This window comes from Pteronotus mesoamericanus, unplaced genomic scaffold, assembly GCF_021234165.1.
Source record: "Pteronotus mesoamericanus isolate MK-2021 breed Mesoamerican mustached bat unplaced genomic scaffold, CSHL_Meso_final contig_123, whole genome shotgun sequence".
Classification (NCBI taxonomy): domain Eukaryota; kingdom Metazoa; phylum Chordata; class Mammalia; order Chiroptera; family Mormoopidae; genus Pteronotus; species Pteronotus mesoamericanus.
Window position 1 is genome coordinate 2,288,234 of NW_026555049.1, and position 26,217 is coordinate 2,314,450.

The 26,217-nt window shown below is 39.8% G+C and overlaps 1 long non-coding RNA gene across 1 annotated transcript; it reads right to left on the bottom strand.

Moving 5' to 3' along the window:
* Window positions 1–1,860: 1,860 nt before the first annotated feature.
* LOC129081788 (uncharacterized) lies at window positions 1,861–8,850 on the bottom strand. The gene is made up of 3 exons (XR_008530336.1): window positions 8,773–8,850; window positions 3,037–3,066; window positions 1,861–2,064 (listed from the first exon to the last, which is right to left on the bottom strand). It is a non-coding gene; the product is annotated as an uncharacterized LOC129081788 (long non-coding RNA).
* Window positions 8,851–26,217: the final 17,367 nt, after the last annotated feature.

Below are 26,217 nucleotides of genomic sequence, written 5' to 3' on the forward strand. Positions count from 1 at the left end.
GAATGGATGAAGAAGAGGTGGCACATATATAGAATGGACTATTACCTGGCCATAAAAAGGATGAAGTCTTACTTTTGTTAAACATAGATGGACCTAGAAGGTATTATGCTAATGAAGTAAGTCAGGCAAAGAAAAACAAATAACATATGATTTCACTTATAAAGTGAAATCTAAAACACAAAATAAATGAACAAACGAAACAGAAACAAACTCATAGTTAGAAACTGATGTTTGCCATATGGGACAGGTGTTGGGAGACTGTGGCAAAAAGGTCAAGGGATTAAAAAGTAAAAATTGGCAGTTACAAAACAGTCAAGGCTATATAAAGTACAGCTCAGGGAACACAGTCAATAATATTGTAATAACTATGTGTCGTGTCAGGTGACCTCAACACTTATTGGGAATCACTTCAAAGTTTTATAAATGTCTAACAACTGTGCTCTGCACCTGAAACTAATATATAATATTGAATATCTAATGAAATTTAAAAATAACAAAAATAGTGACAAGGGTATAAATTACAGCATAGGGAATATAGTCAATAATATTATAATAACTATGTATGGTGTGAGGTGAGCACTAGATTCATCAGGAGGATCACTTTGTAGGTTATATATGTTGTACACCCGAAATAATGTAATATTGTATGTCAACTGTAATAAAAAAAACAAAAAAATAATAATTTAAAAACAAATTTTAAGTCAAAATCCTTTGAGCATTTCTTGGAACAGCTCCAGAACTTACTGATTTCAGGAGAGCCTGAGTACCCATGAAAAAAAGTTTATAGAACACAGCAAGTATATATAAAAATAATTTTGCTATCATTTCAGGAGTCAATGAAATAGAAAATCATTTATTAAGAAAAATATATTCACTAGGTATTTTGAGGACACGTTGAAAGACCTTGTGGTCACCCTGTTAAAGGTGGGAGTTTGGGAACCAGTTGATACATGGAATCTTGTGCCACGTCCAAATTACAGTGGACCCAATTATTCACAGACCTACCCAGGGATCATTTCTCTGATATCCAAATATATAATCACAATGAACATACTTGATAACTTTGAGTGGAAAAATGTAAACATTGGTTCCTGGGACTGTGGAACAACAGTTAACTAGTGAGAAACCCAAGAAGAATCCTTTAAATTGTATCCTTTGGCTAAGATAGTAAATCAAAACAATATTTTTATCCCAGGGAGCAATGGCAGAGATAACACACCCTCGAGACCTGAAGAATGCAAGGTGGATCTACCCTGTCATATTTCACGTAGTTCCGCATTCTGGCCACTGTGGGGAAAAAGAAAACAGATGGGTTGTGGTGGGTGGCAGTGATGTGTAACAGTCTGGCTGAGTAGCAACCCCAACTACCTTGCCAGATGTAGGATATTTGCTAGATACACATGGTATTCAGACAGCCTCTCATATGGCAAGTGTGTTTTTTTATTAAATTTATTGGGGTGACATGGGTTAATAATATTATATAAGATTCAGGTGTACAGTTTTATGATACATCATCTCTTTATTGCATTGTGTGCTCACCATCCAAAATCTAGTCTCCTTTTGTCACAATTCCTTTAGGCCTGCAGAGGTCATGGCTGATCTGAGCCATACAAACTTTTAAATATTGTTACGTACATCACGTGCATAGGTCCAAGGTCATGACTAGGGATGTGTTTGTATGTGACTAATGTTAAGCCATAACATTTAATCCATCAGCCTGGCTATAACACATTTTGTAAGGATGTGTGATGTTTGATAGTAAGTGAATTGTATTGAAAGATACCACAAACTCCAAAGTCAGTGTGGTATAGTTTTTTGTTTTGTTTTATTTTGCTTCGTTTGTGAACATCAAAGTCAGTGTTATCTTTTTTTTTTTCACTTACTGCTGAAAATGGCTGGGAAAATACATCATTCAGTCATCCAAGAGATGTTGAAGAACTTTAGCAAATGGTACTCAGTCTGATGATGAGAATAAGAGAGCCAAATGTGAAAATGAAAGTGATTTAGAAGATGAAGATTATGTGGAGGTTCATCCAGAAGATCCAGATACCAAGCAAGATATTCCTAGTGAAGAAAGGGAAGATGAATTAGACATGAATGAAGGGTATTTTTTTTGGGGGGGGGGAAGGATAACGAATCAAAATGTTGGGAAAATCCAATAAGAAGACAACTTAGAAAACGGCCACAGAATATTTTGCGTCAACTTTCATTAGTTTGGCCAAATGCAAAATATGCTAAGACAGAACATGAAACTTGGAACTGCTTTATCACAAATGCTATTTTAGATCTAATCTTATTATATACAAATAAATACAATGATTCTATCTTGAGCTAGTTTTCGCCAGAAAGAGAGGCTAAATAAATAGATAAAACTGAACTGAAAGCATTTTTAGGCCTCATATCTAGCTGGTTTACATGGCAGCTATAGGCTAAATTTGCAGGATTTATGGGCTGCAGATCATAGCAGCATTGAACTTTTTGGACTTACAATGTCTTTATGGAAATATAGATTTATTCATAATTGTATCAGGTTTGATGTCAAACTTACCAACTTAGAATGCCTGAAAATGGACAAATTAGAGTCTGTGAGAGATATTTTCTCAGTGTTTGTAGAAAATTGTAAATTATGTTACTCTATGGGATAGAATGTAACAATAGACAAAATATTACCTGGATTTAGAGGGAAATGTGAGTTTAGCAGTATATTCCATCCAAGCCCAGTAAATATGGTATAAACATTTTTGCTATGGTAAATTCAAAAGTATTTTACACAGGAAATCTTGAAATATATGCTGGTGAGCAGCCCGAAGGTCCTTACTTGGTTAGTAAAAAACCAGCAGACGTAATCAGAGACTTGCAGAGCCTATTTGTTCATCAAGATGTAGCACTGCAGCTGACAGCTGGTTCACTGGTGGGAATCTTATCTCCGACTTGTAAAAGATGTGACTTTTATATGTAGGTGCTGTTCATAGAATAAACCCCAATGACCCCCAGAATTTGTGTCTTCTAAAAACAGGCCTGAAAAATCCAACTTACTTGCTTTTGGTAGAGATTGCACACTTGTATCTAAAAGAGAAAAATATAATTTTAGTTTCAAGTGTGCATTTAAATGATGCCATAAATTTAGATTTGCAAAAGTCTGACATAATAGAATATCATAAGAAAATGAAGTCAGGCGTTGACACTGTGGACCAATGACAGGTACGTATGATGTGGCCAGGAACACCAGAAGGTGGTCTATGGTCATATCCTACACTGTGCTGAATATTGCAGGAATAAATTCTCAGACTATTCATATGCTGAACAGCAATGGGAAAATAAGGTGCAGAATATCTTTAGAAACCTCATAATGCAGTTAGTGTCAGAACAAATAAAAAGACAATCAGCAATCTCTACAGGTGCGAATAAGCCTTTACACCTGAAACTTCATCAATTTCAAACACAAATTGAAGGAAAGTCTAATGATGACATAGGTTTAGCTCCCTCGATGAGGAGAAAAAGAAAAAGATGAGTTAGCTGTTATGCATCCAAAGTGAGTTGCTTATCAAAATATTTTTTTCAAGTGTTGTGGGAAGTATTTATGCCTTGAGGATCCAAGATGGTGGAGGAGTGAGAGGAAGTTACACTAATATTCTCCCAGGACCATTCTGGAATTACAACTAAGTTGTGAAGAAATCACCCGGAACACACAACTGAGAATAGTGAGAGACAAGCCTTATAACCTCTGACAGACAAAAGAATCAGCTTCAGCACAATCTGAGTGGTAGGAAATGTGGAGGGGAAGTGAGAGGGCTGGCTGGGTGCCCACAGGTGGCACCCAAAGCAGCAAGAAGATATTTAAGTGGCTGGCTGCATCCCCCTGAGAAGTGTAGGGTCCAAACCCTAAGCTGGGATCCCCACCATAGAGCACCAGAGCCTGAAAAGTACACAGGTAAAATCCATCTGTGAAAAGTGGCAGGGTTGCTCTCTGCCAGATAGCTGGAGATGCACAGAGCTGTTCAAAGGGCCAATGCATAAATTTTCATTAGCAGCCACTCACCCTGCACTCTGGCAAAGGAAGTCAGGGGCAGAGTGGACTAGAGATGCATGAGGAGAGACTGGGGATGGAGGCTTTAGAAAGAAAGCTGAGAGAGTAGCCACTGGGATCCAAGAGCTGAGTCATCCCCCATCAGCAGCAGCCATCCTGCTCAGGCAGAATACATCTCTCCCAATTTACCACAAAATGTACGGGAGATACATCCCTGCATCCTGAGGGAAAGCAATAGCTCCATCCCCAGGAGGGATTCTGCCTCGCCCTGTGGTGCATAAGCCTGACTGCTTAGTACAGAGTAGCTAGAATAACGACTAAAGGAGTGAGCCACAGACAGTAGATTCCTGGAAGTCTCAAACAGGCTGGCTAACGTTAGAAGCGGTAACCATCTGAAATCACCAGACGAAAGAAAAAAACAGTGGTATAACTAGAGGCTACTGAGACAAAATCAATCATGATCTTCCCCATGATTTGCGATATTTTATTTCCTGCATGGCTTTTTAACGTTCATTTAGGGTCCATAAATTTTATGCATATTAAATCATTAGATTTTATGCTAATAGTTTACTTCTCTCCTTTCTTATAATAGTCTGAATCTCTCTACAGCCTTATTAATACTGGTTCATTTGCTGTTGATAGTGAAATTTCAACCTTGTCCTCCAGCTCACTGATTTGATCATCTACTTCATCTAGCCTGCTTTTGATTCCTTCTACACTGTTCTTCAATTCAGAAATTGTATTCTTCATTTGCTCCTGGCTCTTGTTGATAGTTTCTATGTCCTTTTTCATGCTGATACATTTTGCGGTAAGTTCCTCATGGTTTCCCGGTGGTTTCTGGTAATTCTCTCTGAGTTCCCTGAGCTCATTGAGCTTCCTTGGAACCATTGTTTTGAACTCAATATCTGATAGTTTAGTTGCCTCTACTTCATTTAGTTCTTTCTGGGGATTCCTCTCTTCCCTTCAGTTGGAGGGGGGTGTTTCTTTGTCTTCCCATTATTTGTGAGACTCTTCTTTTTTGCTTCTGCTTCTTAAATTGATCTGTCTTGACTTCCAGACTTTGTGGTATAAACTTCTATGGTAGGAGATCTGTGAGATTCAGTGAAGCAGTCACCTTGATCTACTGAACTTGCTGCTGTTTGGATGCCTTTTATGCCATTACTCTGGAAGTAATTGGATTTTGATTGTTGTTTGGTCATTCTTTGGTGGGTCCTACCCTCCAGCTGGTTGACTGAGGGCCACTCTTCCCACCACATCTTGTGTGTTTCTGTACAGATGCTACTAAACAAAACTACAAAGCCCAGGAAACAAGACCACATCTGCAAAAATAACTCCCCCCTGCAATCCCACTATCAACCAGTATAATAAGGCTGTAAAGAGATTCAGACTATTATAAGAAAAGAGAGAAATAAACTATTAACATAAAATCTAATGACTTACATGCATAAACTTGATGGACCTGAAATGAACGTTAAAAAGCTATGTAGTAAAGAAAATATCGCAAATCATGAAGAAGACCACAGTGGATACCATCTCAGTAGCCTCTAGTATTTACCGGTGGTTTTTTCTTCTGAACGTCTCTGGTGATGCCAGATGTTGACTTTGTCTCATCTAAGGCAGCCCGTTTGAGACTTCCCGGAATCTACCGTCTGTGGCTGTCTCCTTCAGTTGTCAATCTAGTCACTCTGCACTCAACAGTCAGACTTAGGCACCACAGGGCAGGACAGAGTCCCTCCTGGGGGAGGGACTATTGTTTCCCCTCAGGCTGCTCAGAAGGTAGTGCTCTGCCTGAGCAGGATGGCTGCTGCCATATGGGGGGAAGACAGCACTGGGATCCCACTGGCTACTCCCTCCGTTCATTTCCCAAAGCCTCCGTCCACAGTCTCCCCTCAGGCATCTCTAGGCCACTCTGTCCCCACCCTTGCTAAAGCCCACGGTAAGTGGCTGTGAATAAAAATTTATGCATTGGCCCTTTAAGTGGCTATTTGTGTCTCCATCCGCCTGTCTCTGGCAGAGAGCAACCCTGCTGTTTTTCGCAGCTGGCTGTTATCTGTGTACTTTTGGGGCTCTGGTGCTGTAGGCTGGAGATCCCAGCTTACAGTTTAGACCCACTCTTCTCATGGGGATCCAACTGTTCATTTAAATATCCCTCTGGTGTTACTGCCTGAAGGCACCCAGCCAGCCTTCTAGTGTCTCCACCACACTCCTTACCAGTCAGGTTGTACTAAAGCTGATTCTTCTCTCTGTCTGAGGTTATAATGCTTCTCTCTTGCTATTGTTCAGTTGTCTGTTCTGGGTGATTTCCCCACAATTTAGTTGTAATTCCAGATTGGTCCTGGGAGGAGGTCAGTGTGACTTCAGTTCACTCTCTGCCATCTTGCCCCTCCCAAACCCCATTTATTGAAGAGGGTATCTTTTATACATTGTACATTTTTAGCCTCTTTATCAAAAATTTGCCTTGTGTGCGTGTGTAGTTAATTTCTGTGCTCTCAATGCTGGTCTGTTTCATTGGTCTATGAATATATTTTTCTGGCAATACCCGACTCTTTTGATATTGTAACTCTGTAATTAAACATCAGGGAGTGTGATATCTGGTTTTGTTCTTTTTTTCTCATGATTGTTTTAGCTATTGAGATTTTTCATGGTTCTGTGTTTAGAGATTATTTTTATTCTAGTTCTTTGGAAAATACCAATGGGATTTTGATGGAACCTGTATAAAATCTGTATAGTTCATTAGCTAATGTGGTCATTTAAATGATGTTGATTCTTAGTGGAACCTAACCAACAAAACAAACAAGCAAGGAAAATATAACCAGCAACATTGAAAGAAAAAAGAAAAAAAGTCAAGAGGGAAGGAGGGAGGAGTGGCTGGGGAAAGGGAAGGGAAGGGTCACGTCAAGAAACATGTATAAAGGACCCATGGGCAAGGCCAAAGTGGGGAAGGATTGAGGGAGGGAGGTGGGGGAGAGTAGCAAGGGAAAGTGGTGGCAGGAAGGTGGAGACAAATGTATTTGAATAAAAAATAAAAATTAAAAAAATAAATAAAATAAAAGAATAATTAAAAATAAATAAATGATGTTGATTCTTCCAATACATGAACATAGAATATCTGTTCATTTCTTTGTGTCTTCTTCAATTTTTTTCCACAATGTCATGTAGTATTTAGTGTAATAGGTTCTTCACTATCTTTGATAAGTTTACTCATGAGTACTTTATCTTTTTTGTTGCAATTGTAAATGGAATAGTTTTCTTTTTCTCATATTTTATTGTTAGTATACAGTGCAATGGATTTTACATTGGTTTTGCATAGCTTTTTGATGAAGTCTTCAGGGTTTTCTATATATAGAATCATGTCATCTGCAAAGAGTGACTGTTTAATTTCTTCATTCCCAATTTAGGTGTCTTTTATTTCTTTCTCTTGTTTAATTGCTTTGGTTAGGACTTCTGGTACTATGTTGAATAAGAGTGGTTAAGGTAGGCATCCTTGTCTTTTTCCTGATTGTAGAAGAAAAGCTTTTAGTTTTTCACCATTGAGTATATTAGCTGAGGGTTCGTCATATATGACATCTATTATGTTTTCGTACTTTCCTTCTATGGGTACTTTCCATTTTATTGAGTGTTTTAATTATAAATGGGTGTTAAATCTCATTAAATGCTTTTTCTGCATCTGTTTTATGGTCATATGACTTTTATCATTTATGTTTTTAATGTGGTAGTGACATTGATTGATTTGCATACACTGAACTATTCTTCTATCCATGGAATGAACCCCACTATATCTTTTTAATATATTGTTATTTTTAATTTCCTAGTATACTGGGAAATTCAACCTAGTAGAATTTTTGCATGTATGCTCATCGAAGATATAAACCTATAATTGTCTGTGTGTGTGCGTTTCTTTGCATGGTTTTGGTATCATGGTAGTTGACCTTTTCAAATGATTTTGGAAGAGGTATTTAATCTTCATTGACTATTTGGTAGAGTTTGCCAGTCAAGCCATCTGGTCCCATACTTTTGATCTGGGGGGAGATTTCTGATTCCTGTTTTAAATATTTTACTAGTAATTGGTATATTTAGTTTTTCCAATATGTTTATGGTTCAGTCCAGGAAGTTTGTATATTTCTAGGTTTTTTTCCCATTTCTTCTAGTTTATCAGATTTGGTGACATACACCCTATCATAACATTATTCTAATATCTTTTGTATTTTGAGGTGTTCATTATAACTTCTGCTCTTTCATTTCTTATTTTATTTGTCTTCTCTTTTTCCTTAATGAGTCTAACCAATGTTTTCTCACTATTATGCACATTTTCAAAGACCTAACTTTTTGTTTCATTGTTATTTCTATTGTCTTTTTGTTCTCTATTTTAATTATGCTTTAATGCTTTTTTGCTTTTTTATTTTTTTATTTTATTTTTTTAATTTTAAAATCATGTTTATTCTACTACAGTTGCCTCAGTTTTTCCCCCTTGGCCCTCCTCCACCATCCCACCCCCACCCCCCACTCCCACAGTCAATCCCCACTCTATTGTCCATGTCCATGGGTCATTCATACATGTTCTTTGTTTAGTCCCTTCCCCTTCTTTCTACTATTATCTTCTTTTCCCACCCGCTCTGGTCACTTTCATTCCACTCCATATTTCCTTACCTGTGGTTTATTTTGTTCATTAGTTTATTTTGTTGAATAGATTCCACTTATAGGTGAGATCATATGGCATGTGTCACTGACTGGCTTATTTCACTTACTATAATATTCTCCAGTTCCATCCATGATGTCGCAAAAAGTAGGAGTTCCATCTTTTCTTTCTTTCTTTCTTTCTTTCTTTCTTTCTTTCTTTCTTTCTTTCTTTCTTTCTTTCTTTCGCAGATTGATTTTATTTATTTTTAAATGTCAAAATCCATTCTAAAATATTAAAAAATTTAAATCCATTATGAAGTCTCAGCAATTAAAACAACATGACACCAGCACAGAAATAATCGAGTAGATCAATGAAATATAATAAGCATTCTAGAAACAAATGTATATATCTTTCTAACAACGTAATAAATTGATATTTCAAATCAATGGGGAAAATAAGGCTTATTCAACAAATAAGGTGCATGGACCACTATTACTTGAAATAAAACAAATATAGAGCCCTATTTCACACATTATACAAGAAATATTTAGGTGAGTTAAAAGTCAATATGTAAAATCTAAGGAGTTTTCAGAGAAAATACAAACTAATATTTTTCTTACCCTGAAGTAACATATTCAAACCCAGAAGCTATAAAGTAAAATATTGACAATATGACTGTATTAAACATTTAAGACTATATAGTAATATACATGTAAAAAAAAGTTAAAGGACAAGGAGTAGAATAGAAAAGTATTTGCCACACATCTAAAAAAAAGGGTTAATAGGTTTTTTGTTTGTTTGTTTGTTTTTTAGGGCAAAAATTCTACAAACCTTTAATCAAAAAATGGACAAAGAATACCAAAAAGTCATTTAAAGCTTTTAAAAAAATAATAGAAATAGGCAAGAAATAGACAAAAAAGGTTTAGTTTCCACAAATAATAAAGGAACAATTAAAATAACATCATTGTCACAATCAGATTAGTATGTGCTTATACCCCCTCCCTCCCACAATCACCACAATGTAATCTATTCAGCTACCCTCTGCCTTTTGATTGAAGCATTTAAACCATTTACATTTAGAATCATTATGGATACTTATGTCTTTAATGCCATTGTATTCTTTTTTTAAGATTTTATTTATTTATTTTTAGAGAGAGGAAGGGAGGGAGAAAGAGAGGGAGAGAAACATCAATGCGTGGTTGGCTCTCACACGCCCGCTAGTGGGGACCTGGTCTGTAACCCCAGCATGTCTCCTGACTGGGAATCAAACCAGTGACCCTTTGATTCACAAGCTGGTGCTCAGTCCACTGAGCCCCACCAGCCAAGGTGCCATTTTATTCTTTATAACTATGTTCAACTGTTTCTTCTTCTTCTCCTTCTTCAAAAAAACCCTTTAACTTTTCTTGTAATACAGGTTTTGTGGTAATAAACCCTTTTAGCTTTTTCTAGTTTGGGAAGATCTTTACTTCTTCTTCAGTTTTAAATAATAGCCTTGCTGTGTACAGTAATCTTGGTTTTAGGTCCCTGTTTTTCATCACTTTGAACATTTTGTGCCAATCCTTTCTAACCTGAAATGCTTCTTTTGAGAAGCCACCTGACAGTCTTATGCGAGTGCCCTTGTAAGTAACTGTCTTTCTCTTGCTCCTCTTGAGATGCTCTCTTTGCCTTTAATTTTTGCCATTTTAATAAAACGTGTCTAGATGTGGCTTTCTTTGTGTTCATTTTCCTTGGGACTCTCTGCACTACCTGGACTTGTGTGCCTTTCTCCTTCAGGTTAGGGAAATTTCAGCCCTTATTTCTTCCAATAGGTAGTCTATCCTTTACTCCCTCTCTTCTCCTTTTGGTATCATTATAATGAAGATTCTGTTTCACTTTATCTTGCCCCAGAGGTCCCTTAAACTATCTTAATTTTTTAAATTATTTTTTCTTTTTGCTTCTCTGATTAGATGTTTTTTCTACCTTGTATTCCAAATTGCTGATTTGATCCTCTGCTTCATTCAACCTACTATTCATTTCCTCTAGTGTATTCTTCATTTCAGACATTATATTTTTCATTTATGACTGCTTTCATGGTTTTTATATCCTTAATCATGCTGTTGTAGTTTTCACTAAGTTCATTGTACATCCTTATATCCATTTTTTAACTCTATATCTGGTCAAGTGTTTGCTTTTATTTCACTTAGCTTTTTGTATGTGGTGGGGGGGAATTCCTCCTGTTCATTCATTTGGTGCTCGTTTCATTTTCTCCCTACTTTGGCTGCCTCTTTATGTTTGTTTCTAAGAATTAGGTAGATATGTCATGGACTTCCAGTCTTGGTAGGGTGTCCTTACAGAGCAGGTGTCCTATTAAGACCCAGTAGCACACTCTCCTTGATCACCTGAGCTCGGTGCTCCTAGACTGCCCCTTCTGTGATCTATGTGAGCCCTCCTCTTATAATTGGGTCTTGATTGTGATTGGCCTTTTAGGCATGGGTTTAACCTTCAGCCTGGCTGATCTTAAGGATCCACTCTAACTGCAGTATACAAGCTGTTGTGTGGGTCCTGACCACAATAAGCATAATTCACCTCAGCAGTGTCTTCTTCCTGTCAAGATCTTCTTTTGGACACGACATTTATGAAACTGTTTTGTCCTACTGTGATGCTGGAAGCTGCCCACTATGTGTGTTTGTTCTGGGTCTTTTTAGGAGGGACTCTGGTGCAGGACAATGTCAGATTCTGCCTGTGCCTGGCTCTGGACAACCTGTTTGGAGCTACAAAGCAATCCACATTTTGTGGCTGTCTCTGCTGGGCCTGAGTGTACATGGGCGGAAACAAGCTGTGCATCAAGGCCGGCTTCTGCCATCACTGAGTCCAGGAGCAGAAAAGCAAATGTCCAAAGCACACAGAGACCACCTTTTCCTGCCTTTTCCTGCTATTAGCCTGGGAGGCTCAGTCACTGAAAGAGTCTCTGGAGGTACTTGAGTGAATCACCAAGTAAAGGCAAGTGATGTTCATTAGATTGAAACAAATTCAATCTCTGTGACAGTGCTGGATCCAAGGCCCCTCAGAAAAAATCCCAGTGTATACCAAATTTAGCTGGCAACCCTTGGGTGCCTGCAGAAATTTGTGGTATGGTTGGGGGGTAGTCTCAGGAATTTGTCAGTGAGAGGGAAGAAGAATTTATCAGGCTGAAATAGACCAAGATTTGGCCATGTGAAGGGAGGCCTATGCATTGAACCGGCATGTGGGAGAAGAATGGCCCCCATCCTAGAGACACACAACTCAGCCTGTCCCAGATTCTGCCTGGTTCCCAGGAGCCCGAGCTCAGCAAGGCGGGGCTGCCAGAGTAGGGATGTTTCAGCTAGTGGATATCCCATGAGCAGGAGTGCAGTTTAGGGTTGGGGAAAAAAGGAGGAGTGGTGCCTGCACCAGAGCCACACAACTCAGTCACTGACACCACCCGAGACTCCCCAGGCCTCTACACACCTGCCCAGGCAGCTGACTCTTCAACAGGAGTAAACTTTGCCTGTGGCATGACAGGGAGCCTAGAGAGTGGGCCTATGGCATCCCCCAGCCTGATGCCATATGGAGTGAAGCTGTCCACCCACAAAAGACACAATCTGTGATGTGGGGAAAGGACGTAGCACAGGAATCCTGGTGGCTGTCCCTTCAGCTTTGTCCCCAGCGCCACAAACTCCGTCTCTTCTCACAGAGTCTATCCTACTCTGCCCTCTGTCGCCCAGGGACTAAGGTGACTGGCTTCAAAAGAGATTTTATGCACTGGCCCTTTAAGAAGGCACCTGTGTTTCTAGCGTACTCTCATTTATTTCTGGAAGACAGACTCCACCCTGGTTTTCACAACCAGGTGTGATATGGGCACCTCTTCTCAGCTCTGGTGCTCAGGGATGGGGAAGGGGCAGCATGGGGATGAGACTGCCACCCATTTTAGGTGAAATTTTGAAGCTGAGATATCCCTCCAGAATCTCAGCTGCCTCTTGTGGGAGTGAGGCCAGCCCCTTTCTGCATCTCCATCTTTCTTACCAGTCTCAATGTGACTTCTTCTGTGATCCCTTGACTGAGACCTTTATTCAGCTAGTCTTCAGTTGGTCATTCAGGTTGATTGTTCTATATTTTAGTTGTGATTCCAGTTTGGTCCTGGTACGTGTACCTTGCACCTACTCTGCTTCCATCCTGGATCTGTAAACCTAATATGGAAGTAACCAGAGTGGAGTCTGTGGTATGCCACTGCTACCTCTCTTTAGGACCGAGGCACTCATTACCTCAGCTACTAGGAGCATTGATTGGTGCAATCTTACAGCCAAGTCCTTGAAGAATTCCCCTTACCCAAAAGAAGCTTTTTTGGCCCAAGGCTGTGCCTTTTCTCCTGGGAAACTCTGTATAAATATCTGCAAAGATGCACAAATACCTAGCTCCTTTGCCTTAATTTGAGGCAACTCCAAAGGCTGATGTCCCAGCTCCACATCTCCCCATAGAATTGTCTCAAATCTCTGCTAAAACTGCAATTCTGTTCAACCTCTCTCATGCCCCGTCCTCCTGCCCTCCCTCCTTTACAGGTGTTACTTCTGAGAGTACTTCTCAATAAACTTCCTGTACACAAATCTATCTTAGAGTCTGTTTTCTCAGAACCCAGTCTAACCAGGCAATATCAAGACCTAGCTAAATCCAACTCTTACTTTCTCCAAGCCTGAACCATGCAACTGAAAATAACTGGAAAAAGAACTCCAGCATGCCGGCCGGCCTCATGTTACGTTAATGCTCACTATACCACAGGTGGGTCCTTGACACTCCTCAGAAGCCATTATTTTCTTTCCTAATCTATTTTTTCACTCTCCAGGACAATTAGTTTAGATTTTCTCCTCTAGTATTCCACAACTTCTTCTACAGCTTCACTCTCAGCTGGTTGAACATATTTCCCACTGTAATGGGAAAAAAAAAAAAATTAGAATAGAATTTTCAAAAGCTCCAATATCAAATCTACCTATCTGCCAGAATCAGATTTAATATACTCTACTTTCTATGTTATTATTGTGGGGAAACTGTCCATACTACCAACAGGGCAAATCCCTCCACCTAAGCACAAAATCTCCATTTTTCATTGCCTACTCAAAGACACTGCTCTATTAAGTCTTCTCCCGTTCCCTCCCTCTCCTGCATCATCAAACTTTCCCTTTACATTACATCATTGCCACACCATAAAATACGCTGATATTTCTCTGATTTTAAAAAAAGATTCTTTCTGAATCTAATGTCCCTCTCTAACTACTGCCTTTTCTCCTCTCAGAGTATGACTTTTTGAAAGCATTCCCTACTAGTGCTTTCGAATATCTATCTTCCCACTTTCTTTCTTGAAATATAATTCAATACCATAAAATTTACCCATTTAATGTCTACAATTCAATGGTGTCAGCATTCACAGTACTATGCAATGATTAGCACAATCTAATTTCAGAATATTTTTAATTACTCCAAAAAGCAACATCCTGGAAAGTAGCAGTCATTCCCTATTCCCCTCTGTCTCCTCTCCTCCAGACCCAGGGAAACCATTAATCTACCTTTCATTCCTGTAGATTTAACTATTCTGGACTTTTTGTATAAACAGAAATCAAAATGTGGTCTTTCGTGATCAGATTCTTTTACTTAACATGTTCTCAAGTTCATCTACATTGTCATGTATCAGTAATTTGTTTCTTAATTGCTAAAATAATGTCCATTGAAAATATGTATTACAAGGGTTTGATCTCCAAAATATATAAAGAACTCATATAACTCCATACCAGAAAAACAAACAATTCAATTTAAAAATGGGCAAAGGATCTGAACAGACACTTCTTCAAAGAGGACACACAGAGGGCCCAGAGACAAATGAAAGAAGGCTCAGCATCACTAGCCATCAGAGAGATGCAAATTAAAACTACAATGAGATACTACTTCACACTGGTCAGAATGGCCATCATGAACAAATCAACAAACAGCAAGTGCTGGCAAGGCTGTGGAGAAAAGGGAACCCTAGTACACTGTTGGTGGGAATGCAGACTGGTACAGCTGCTGCGGAAAACAATATGGAATTTCCTCAGAAAACTAAAAATGGAACTGCCATTTGACCCAGCAATTCTACTTCTGTGATTATACCCTAAGAATCCTGATTATACTAACTCAAAAGAACCTGTGAACCCCAATGTTCATAGCAGCACAATTTATAATAGCCAAGTGCTGGAAACAGCCTGAGTGCCCATCAGTAATGAGTGGATCAAAAAAACCATGGTACATTTACTCAGTGGAATACTGCACAGCAGAAAGAAAGAAGGAGCTCCTACCCTTCGTTACAGCATGGATGGAACTGGAGAGCATTATGCTAAGTGAAATGAACCAGGCAGTGAAAGGCAAACACCATATGATCTCACCTATAAGTAGAACCTAAAAGCCAAAAAAAAAGCAGGCAAAATAGAACCAGAGACATGAAAATAAAGAACAAACTGACAGTAACTAGAGGAGAGGAGGGAGTGGGTAATAGGGTAGAAAAAGAGAAGGCTCAAGTCAAGGAACATAAAGGACCCATGAGCAGAGACAACAGGGGTGCGGGAGGGTTGAATGTGGGAGGTGGGAGTGCGTAGGGCAGGGGAGAGGAAAGGCGGGGGAGGGGGATGAGGACAACTGTTACTGAACAACAATTTTTTAAAAAATGTACTATATTTTATTTGTCCACTCATGAGTTATGGTGGTTTAGATTGCTTCCACTTTTTGACTATCATGAATATATACTCATGTACAAGTTTTTGCATAGATATGTACTTTATTTCTCTTCAGTACATACTAGAAACAAAATTATTGGGTCATTTGGTAGTCCCATGTGTAACTTTCTGAGGAATTGCCAGGCTGTTTTCCAAAGTGCCAGCATCATTTTGCCTTCCCACCAGCACTGTGTGAGGGTTTCAATGTCTCTGAAACTTCTCCTTCCCAATTCATGTTATTATCTGTCTTTTTTATTATAGCTTTCTTATTGGTAGTAAAGTAGTGGATCATTGTGGTTTTGATGCACTTCCCTGATGACTAATGATATTGAACACCTATTTTTATGTGCTTCCATTCTTTCTTAAACACTTCAATAAAGTTTTTGTCCCTACCACTCCATTGAAAAAGCTCTTCACAGGCAACCAAATAACTTCCACGCTGCTGTATCCACAGGTCATTTTTCAGTCCTCATCTTTGTTTACTTATCAGTAGCTTATATAAGTGAAAACTCCTCAAAATATGTCAGATTCTTGCCTTCATGACAACACACAATTTTTGTATTACTGCTCCATTTCTGGCTGTACTTACACATTTTCTTCTCCTAGGAGGTCCTTATCTCTATGAATTTTAAATGTTAGATTCCCCCAGAGGGAATGTTCTAGAATGCCTTCTTTCTTATACTCCACACTTATTCCCTCTATAATTTCATCTATGATCTACATAAACTCTTCTAGATTTACTACATTGAATGCTATCTATCTGGTACTGATTACTTTCAATATATTTGGTGACTCTCAATATTGTATCTTTAGCCTGAATCTCTCCCCATACATCCAAAACTGCCTAGTGAACATCACCAGTTGTATGTTCAAGAGGAAGCTCCACTTAACATGTCCAAAACTGAGCTCCTGTTGTTTTTCTCAAAATGTCTTTTCTCAATGTATGGCAACTGGCTTAGCTTAAAAACTTAGAGCTATTCTCAATTCTGTCCTCTCTCACACCTCTAATCCAAAGTACCATAAATTTCTGTGGCTCACCTTCATAATAAATCAAGAATTTGGCTACTTTTTACCACCTCCACTGCCACTAATCTGGTTTTGGTCTATACCATCTCTCACCTGAATTATAAAATAGCCTCCTAAATAGTGCTTCTGACTCTGTTCTTAACTCCTGAATTTATTACTCACCCTAACAGCCAGTGTGGCTCTGTCAAAATCTATGTGAGTATGTATTTCTCCTCTGTTCCACTTCTCTAGTGGCTCTCTGTCCTGCTCAGGGTGAAAGCTAACATCCGTTTTGTGGTCTGCAGGGCACCCGAGGATCTGCTTTCTCCTTAGCTCTCGGGTCTCGTTTCTGACGAGTCCCCACTCATCTTTTCATTCTTGTCATTCTGACTTACCTTCTATCTCTCAAAGACTCCATGGCCACCCCTAGTTCAGGCCTTTGCTCTTGCAGTTTAGTCTTCTCAAAGCATTCTTACACCTGATGTCATTGTGATTGGCTCCCTTACTTCCTCAAACCTTTCCTCACAAGTCACTCTCTCAGGGAGGCCTCCTTGGTCACCCCAAGTAACATGCCAGTCCTCTTCCCAATGTCTCATGTCTCTCATTCCTGCTTTAGTCTATCTCTTCACCACTTCTGTGGCTTACTCGATGTTTTAATTATTCTTCTTAATTATTTTCTGTCTCTTCAACTAGAACGTGAGCTGCATGAACATGAAATCTTGTCTGTTCATTCACTGATATATCCTAGCAACTGAAAAAGAACTTGGCCCATCGTAGGTGCCCAATAAGTAGTGGTTAAATGAATCTCTTTGCCACATCTTTCCTCCCTAGAATGTTCTTTCTCCTCTTCTCCATCTGGAAAATATAATTTACCCACTCACAGAAAGAAATCAAATATTACCTTCTCTCTTCAGCTTCCCCAACTTGCTGGCCCTTTCTCCTAAGTTAGTTGCTCTCACATCTGTGTTCCAAGAGCATATTTTATTTAACCTCTGCCATTGTACTTAAAATACTGCTTTGTGGCTTTCAGTATCTTCTTTACCCACAAGATAATGAGTTTCTGCAATACAGAATCATTGCATTATATTTTACCAGCCCTGGTGTGTGGTCCATACTAAAATTCAATAAAAGTATTAAATGAATCACCATTCTCTTCTTTATGTTTCTTCCTTCCCTTTTCAGCACCTCTTACAACTGCCCAAAATGCCAGTTAATTCCTCTGCTCCCAAATCACCCATCACTCCCATTTTGGCCAGACCTTATAGACAGTTCCTGTTTCTAATTCCCAAAATCTCCCTGCTCAGATGGGCATTTTCTCAGGGTTTTGCTGACTAAGATAATACAATAAAGTAATCCATATCAAGGTTCCAGTAAGATTCAATAGATTGATATTGAATATTATATTTTAAAATTACTATATATTTTCAATTCAGGGAACTAAGCAACATGGTGCTGTAGAAAGAAAATCTGGGGGAAAGCTGCTGTCTGTTGGTTGCCTTACTGCAGTGCTTTTGAGAGTTTAATCATTTACCTCTGTATTGATTAACTTATCAGATTATTTCCTGAAAGCAGAAAAGTTATTTTTTTCAGAAGAGAATAGAGAAAAATAGCAAGACATAATGGACATGTGAGGAGAAGAGAGGGTAGCCCCACCAGAGGAAGGATATGACGAGCTGGTGACGCTATCACCCAGCGAGACCTGGGCACACCTTTGGTTCCTTTTCAGCCACTCCACTCTGCTCAGTCCCAGGCAGAAACTGTGGTCTGAAAAATCCAACATAGGAAGAGCTCAGTGAAAAATAAAGGCCACATGAAATGAAGCATGTAAACATGCTTTGAAAACCAGAAATTATATTAGTTTATCAACACCAATTCACTGAGCCCCGAAAAGTAAAAGCATATCCAAATGTATACTGGGTATTGAGTGCTAGTTCTAGGAATGAATGAGGCACAGGGCTATAGAGGTAAGTAAAACAAATCTCTGGTCTAAAAGTAACTTAAAATCTAACAAAGGAAAATTTATTGCAAAGTAGTAGGAGGAGTACTGGATAATAGATGTTTGAAAACATATATAGAGGTGGCACTGAGCTCTGGTGCGGTTGCTCCAGTTAAATGAGAAACTACCACATAGTAAGAAATACTTGAAGTAGGCCTCCTAGGATAACTACAAGTTTCCTGGGCAAACAGAGAAGGTGAAAGGAGGCACTGCATATAAAAGGCATAGAATCATAAAACAGTCTGGCTTGGGGGCAAAGTATTGCTAATATGATGGCTGGATCACAGGCTTTGAAATTCAGAGATAGTAGGAGACTAGGTTATGAAAGACCTTGAATGTCATACTAAGAAGTTTTGTAATTTATCTTTTTAGACAATAATAAATCATTTAATATCCTTAAGCAAGGGATTCATATATTCACAATTCATTATTGGAAGATAACAATGGATTGGAAAGTGAGGAAGAATGGACACAAAAAGACTGATCTGGGAGAATCAAGATGGCAGAGGAGTGAGTGGAAATCGCACTGACCTCTTCCCAGGACCAACCTGGAATTACAACTAAATTGTGGAGAAATCACCTGGAACTAACAACTGAACAAGAGCGAGAGAGGAGGCTTGTAACCTCGGAGACAGAAGAATGAGCTTTAGCACAATCTAACTGGTAAGGAGTGCGGTACAGACTCAAAAAGGTGGGTGGGGTGCCCATGGGTGGCAGCACGAGAAGGATATTGAAATGGCCAGTTGGATCCTCCTGAGAAGACCAGAGTCTAAACCAAAAGCAGGGATCTCTAGCCCACAGCACCGGAGCCTAAAAAATACACAGAAAACAGCTAGCTGCGAAAAGCCAGAGACAGGCAGCTGGAAATGCAAAGAACCGTTTAAAGGGCCAATGCATAAATTTTTATTTGCAGCCACTTACACTGGTCTCCAGCAAAGGCGGGGGCAGAGTGGGCTAGAGATGCCTGAGGAGAGACTGGGGAAGGAGGCTTTGGGGAGAGAACTGAGAGAGTAGCTGGCGGAATCTTGGTGCTGACTCATCCCACATGCGGCAGCAGCCATCTTGGTCTGGCAGAGACCACGCCCCCTGAGCAGCAGCAGCGTCAGAGGACCCCAATGGCTCCACCCCCAGGTGGGATTCCACCACACCCTGTGCTGTCTAAGCCTCCTACTTAGTGCAGAGTGGCAGCCACAGACAGTATATCCCTGGCTAAAGGGGGTGCAGAGAGGTCTGGTGACACCTGAGGACACACTGGACATGGAGGCTTAAGGGAGAGAACAAAGACAGTAGCCAGCAGGATCCTAGTGTGGACTCCTCCCCCATATGGAAGCAGCGTGAGAGGACCCAATAACCCCGCCCCCAGGAGGGACTCGGCCCTGCCCTGAGCTGTCTAAGGCGGCCTGCTGAGTGCAGAGTGACTAGATTAACAGCTGAAGGAGACAGCCACAAACAGTGAATTACTGGAAGTTTCCAACACACTTCCTAAGGTCAGACAGGGTCAACATCTGACATCATCAGAGGAAGATCCAGAAAGTAAAAACAGTGGTCTCCAACCACAGAGGTTCCCACCACGAAGTCAGGAAATCAAGACAGATCAACTTAAGAAGCAGAAGCAAAAGAAAAGAGTCTCACAAATAATGGGAAGACAAAAAAAAAAAAAATACCCCTCACTCAAAGGGAAAGGAAGAATCCCCGGAAAGAGAATTACATGAAAAAGAAGGAAGTAAACTATCAGATATTGAGTTCCAAACAATGGTTCTAAGGAAGCTCATTGAGCTCAGTGAGCCCAGAGAGAATTACAAAAATCTGCAGGGAAACTACGAGGAACTTACTGCACACTATAACAGCATGAAAAAGGACACAGAAACTATCAATAAGAGACAAGACGAAATGAAGAATATAATTTCTGAATTGAAGAACACAGTAGAAGGAATCAAACGCAGGCTAGATGAAGAAGAGGATCGAATCAGCAAGATGGAGGATAAGGTAGAAAAAAGCTCCCAGAAAGAGCAAGAAAATGAAAAAAGACTCAAAAAGCACAAAGAAGCATTTACAGAAATGCAGGACAACCTGAAATGTAATAATATCCTTATAATAGGGATACCAGAAGGAGAAGAGGAGGAGCAAGGGATAGAGAACCCGTTTGAAAAAGTAATGATGGAAAACTTCCTTAATTGGAGGAGAGAAAATGTTGCACAAGTCCAGGAGGCACAGAGGGTCCCATTCAAGAGGAACCCAAAGAGGCCCACTCCAAGACACATCATCATGAAAATGGCAAATATCAAAGACAAACAGAGAATCCTAAAGGCAGCAAGGGAGAAAGACATAGTAACATATAAGGGAGCTCCGCTAGGGCTAGCAGCTGACTTCTCAACAGAAACACTGCAAGCCAGAAGGGAATAGCAAGAAATATCCCAAGTCATGAAAAGCAAAGGTCTGCAACCAAGACTGCTCTACCCAGCAAGGCTCTCAATTAAAATGAAAGGTGAAATAAGGAGTTTCCCAAACAAAAGAAGCCTAAAAGAATACACCTCCACCAAACCAGCACTGTAAAATATGCTAAAGGGACTGCTTTAAAATGCAGAAAAAGTTTCTATGAATACCCAGTTTTTTTCAGAGCTGGCAAAACTTGGTATTACCAATATTTTCAATACTCATTAATCTGATTGTGATAATGATGTTATTTTAATTGTTCCTTTACTATTTGTTGAAACTAAACCTGTTTTAGTATATTTCTTGCCTACTTCTATTATTTAAAAAAAAGCTTTAAATGACTTTTTGGTATTCTTTATCCATTTATTAATTAGCGGTTTGTAGATCTTTTTTCAAAAAAAAGAAAAACCTATTAACCATGTTTTAGATGTGTTGCAAATACTTTCCTATTTTATTCCTTGTCCTTTAACCTTTTTATATGTATATTACTATATAGTTAAATGTTTAATATAGTCATGTTGTCAATATTTACTTTATAGCTTCTGGATTTGAATATTTTACTTCAGGTCATGAAAAATATTAGTTTTATTTTCTTCTAAAAGTCCTTAGATTCTACATATTGATTTTTAACTTACCTGAACCTTTTTATAATGTGTGAAATAGTGCTCTATATTTGTTTTATTTCAAATAATAGTGGTCCATGCACCTCATTTGTTGAATAAGCCTTATTTTCCCCATTGATTTGAAATAGCAACTTAATCATATATTATATTGTTAGAGAGATACATACATTTGTCTCTAGAATGCTCATTATATTTCATTGATCTACTTGATTATTTCTGTGATGGTGTCATGTTGTTTTAATTGCTGAGACTTTATAATGGTTTTAAATTTTTTTTACTATTTTATAATTAACTTTGACATTTAAAAAAGTAAATAAAATCAATCCTTATTTAAGAAAGAAAAAGAGAGAGATGGAACCACTACCTTTTGTGACAACATGGATGGAACTGGAGAATATTCAGCTAAGTGAAATAAGCCAGCTGATGAAAAACAAATAGCATATGATTTCACCTATAAGTGGACTCTATTCAACAAAATAAACTAACGAGCAAAATAAACCAGAGGCACAGAAACATGGAGCAGACTGAAACTGACCAGAAGGGATGGGAAAAAGGGCAATGATGGAAAGAAGGGGAAGGGACTAGACAAGGAACAGGTATGAATGACCCATGGACACGGACAACAGAGTGGAAACTGACTGTGGGAGCAGGGGGTGGGGTGGGATGGGTGAAGGAGGTTAAAGGGAGGAAAATTGAGACAACTGAAATAGAATAAACATGATTTATAAATTTTAAAAAAGACTGATCTGTTGACCAAAAATTAAGGTGGATGAGAGACTGAGTTAGGCAATCAGTGTGGAGGTAGACAAGAATGGACAGATACAAGATATATGTAGAAGACAGTCAAAAAGCTTCATGCCCAATTGGCTATCACAGCAAGGAGTTATAAACAGCATGGCCAATTGTTTTAAATGATCTTATGAATTTTCTGATATGGGTAATACAAAATGCAGATAAAGTTTTTCATGGCACCATCACATATTTGTGTTGAGGCATATTAACTTCGATGTGCCTATGAAACATTAAGGCAGAGGTTTGGAAGACAAATGGAATATGGGCAATTGGGTACAGATCTAATTGGAGATGTAAACTTTGAAGTCACATCAGTATGTGGGTTAGATGGAAATTATGCATGTAGATAAATGGTGCTAAAGAAGTATGTTAAGAGACAACCAAATATAGTATGCCCAAATGTGAAGGCTGGTTGAAAAGGGGAACTATGGAAGAGACCAAGATTATCTGGAGACAGAAGGGGAAAATACAGAACATCCATGAAGAGAAGGAAGGAAAGTTCCAATGAAGGATTTTTGAACACATGGAGAGGCCAAGAAAGACTATTAAAACCTGAAGCTGTTCATTGAATTAACAGTATAGAGATCTTTGTCTCCATTGGTGAGAACACATTTGGTGAAGGGATATGGACAAGGTGGGGAAAGTTAAGGCACCCAGGAAACGAAATTTAAGATGTCACTACTCTCCAAGTTGTGCAAGAGCAGGGTTACCTGACAGTGCCACCTCAACTTTCCCCCCCAGGCACCGATTTGGCCTCACCCAGCCCTGTCCACCATGAAGAGTAAATGAGAGGGAGGGACGTAGAGCCGGCAGCACAATCTCACTGCATTGTGTCTGGCTCTCCACCTTTTTCCCACAAATCACCCTGGCAAGGTAGGCTTAAGCTACAGTGTTTTGTTTCATACGAACCCCAGCCTAGGCCATGTTTTACTAGCTCATGTATGAACATCTAATTTAAGAGAAGCTAATTCTAAATTCTCAGTATGCTGGGTTAATCATATTTTCTCTCCTGAGAATTTAAGCCAGGAAATACCATAAGAATTTATTGGTAGGTAGTAGAAGGAAAGCTGAAGAAAACTCATCTCTTAGAAGCCAAATAGCCCTAATGAGTCACATCTATGCCAAATGTATAGGAAGACTGAATTCAAGGTAAGCCAAGGAATCCATTAATAGAGAAACAATGGAATCCAATAATAGAGAGAAATAGGGTCACTGCAAGAAACAGAAGGAATTGCAAAGATCTACAGCCCCCTCGGCTCCAGAGAGCTTTTTGTTTCCTGTGCAAACATTTATATGAAGCTCCTTAGGTCCCTCAAATTAATTTGAGTTGAGTGTCCCTCTTCCTTGTATCCAGTACAGCCGACTAAAGTTTTCTTTTTTTTTTTTTCTTTCTTTTTTTAAGGAGCTGAAGGGAAAAGTTAAGGCAATAGCAGAACAAAAATTATTTAAAATAGGAGCTATTTGAGCTATATGTAATGGAATGGACTGAAAAAAATATTAATAAGCTACTACTTTTTTATTGATGTTAGATAGAGGAAGGGAGAGGGGGAGAGAAAGACAGAGAGACAGAAAGACAGGGAGAGAGAAACAGCACCTTGTCCTTCCACTCCTTTACGTGCTCATTGGTTGCAGCTTGCATGTGCCCTGACCGGAGACTGAACCGACAACCTTAGATCAGGGCGATGGTCTAGCCGCCTGAGCTACCCGGCCAGGGCTGTTAATAAGCCTCTTTGATTAACTTGACCAGCTTGTTTATCTTATTGATTTGTTCCTGAAGCACTCTGTATTGGGACAAAAAAAGGTCTAATGCTTGCCCAAGTCATTCAATTGTTTAATAAGTTGGGTCTTAGTTTTCTCACCTATAAAGTGGAGATGCCAATATCTACCTACTTATCTCATAGGATAAATGGTTATATTGAAAGATTCGGTGTATAGTGAAATGTGAAAATGTCAGGCATTAATAGTAATTGTATGTCATATCAACTATAGGAGCAGTTGTTCACATTTTATTTCAATAAGATCTGCCTAAAATTACTGAAGAGCACTGCACCCACCCCACCCCCTCTGCCACTTGTTTCTCTCTCACTAGGTGCTCAAAGCCCCCACCTCTTACTTCTGGCCAAGCTTTACTAGTATCCAAGAACTGAATAATTAACAAATCTTACCTGTAAATGTGTTAGCATGATAGTTCACCTGGAAAGAGTGCTCCAGCTAAAATGGGCAAGAAGGCACTTTAGAAACGGTCCATGTGAGGCCGTAATAATCACAGCAGGGTTAGCAGTAAGTCTTCGTAATAGTAGAAGTGGTTGTCATTGCCATGCGCACGCTGTAGGAAATCCTATTTGGAAATCTTACATTGAGCTTAACTCTTCCATTTTACACCTTACAAAGAACCCTATGTTGGCCCTTTACCTTATTTTGTAAAACGAGAATTTTGATGCCATTATATCAGTGTCAATACAATTTGGGAGTATCATAAATCTACTAGCCTATAAATAAAAGCAACCTTGTTACACAGTCTCCTGTGCGGCAGGGCGCCTACTCCCTGCGCAGGAGCCCAGCGCTGGTCCAGAAGGAGGCTCTGGGCGCTGGAAACCTTTGTAGCAGCAGCAGCCTTCTGAATGCTAGGATGGTGGATACATTTTGCCACTTAATATAGAAATGCACTGCATTATTCAAAAACCAAGAGCATCTTTTGGAACCTACCACACAGGCAACACTGAGAGTCCATTTGCTGCTTCATGTTAACCTGATAATAATAGTCTGTGAAGCTGGTCCCATGCAAACCAGGGATCTTTCCCCCCTAAATATTTTACACTGCCCCTTGGTCAGAAATTTTTGTTTTACAGTTGGAAATAAGGCTGGAAATACAAATAAAAACAGAAGTGAACAGTGACTAGAACTCACATTCAGTGGAAACCGCCAAAAGCACACCTGTTCCGAGGCGGGAGCCGCAGGGCACCAGGCCCCTGCAGGCAGAGTGAGCCACACAGAAGGGACGTGGAGGCGAGAAACTGGGGCTTCAGAGATGTATTTTACTGACTTCACTGTTTTCCCATCTCTCTGTCTCAAAGAATTTTTGGGGGGACAACCGGGTGCCCCATGAGCTGGCAGTCCTGCCCCGTGCCTGACAGTTACCTTGGCTTCAGGGGCAAGGCCCTCCCCTGGCTTCTGACCCCTCTCCCCCTAATATTATTCGACCATAAAGTTGCTTAGCACAGAGGAGTTGCCATGACAACGACATCCATATTTCTGTGAAATGCCAGCACTGAGACCCGGGGGCTCAGGCACATGGCAAAGGGACAGCTTGTGAGGAACAGTAGAGAGAGCTGACTGCAGATTCTTTTCATGCCTAATTACCCATGAGCACATGGCACAATGGCTTATTTAACTCTGCCTTGGCTAGAAACGGAGACAGGTTCTCATCCAGTTGGAAAGAGTTCCAGCCCTGGCTCCTGCCTCCATTTCAGGGAGGAGCAGGAGAAGAAGGAAACTGAGTAATTGAAATGCATAGATGTGTCTTCTTAATTATTTTGCATTTAGCCGTCTTTTCTTGTCCGTTATTTCAGGCCAGGAAAATTATTCCACCAAAGGTTTAGCTGTGAGCTGAATGCTGACAACCCGCATTGGGAGTGACGGTTTCCCATGCCTACCCAGCCAGGGAGATATCGTACTTTCTCAGAACAGACCCAGCCAGTCAGAGCGTGGGGTGACTTACCAAACCCTCAGGATGTGTAAGGTAACCTTGCAGGCTCCCTTCTCACTGCTCTAGGAACCCTGGAATGCATTCAGGCTCACGCTGTGGAATTTCGCAGACCGAGGAGGAGCAGCCTTGCCAAGACCAGGCTGTAAGAAAGGTGAGCCGAGGCCAAAGAGACAGCAGAGATGGAGGCTGCAGAGAGCCTCTGCCCTGCACAGCCAGCAGCCTGAGGACTATGCCCAGTCCTCCCCCTGGTGAGCTCACATCTTCCACAAGTGCTTGTTAGTCATCAAAG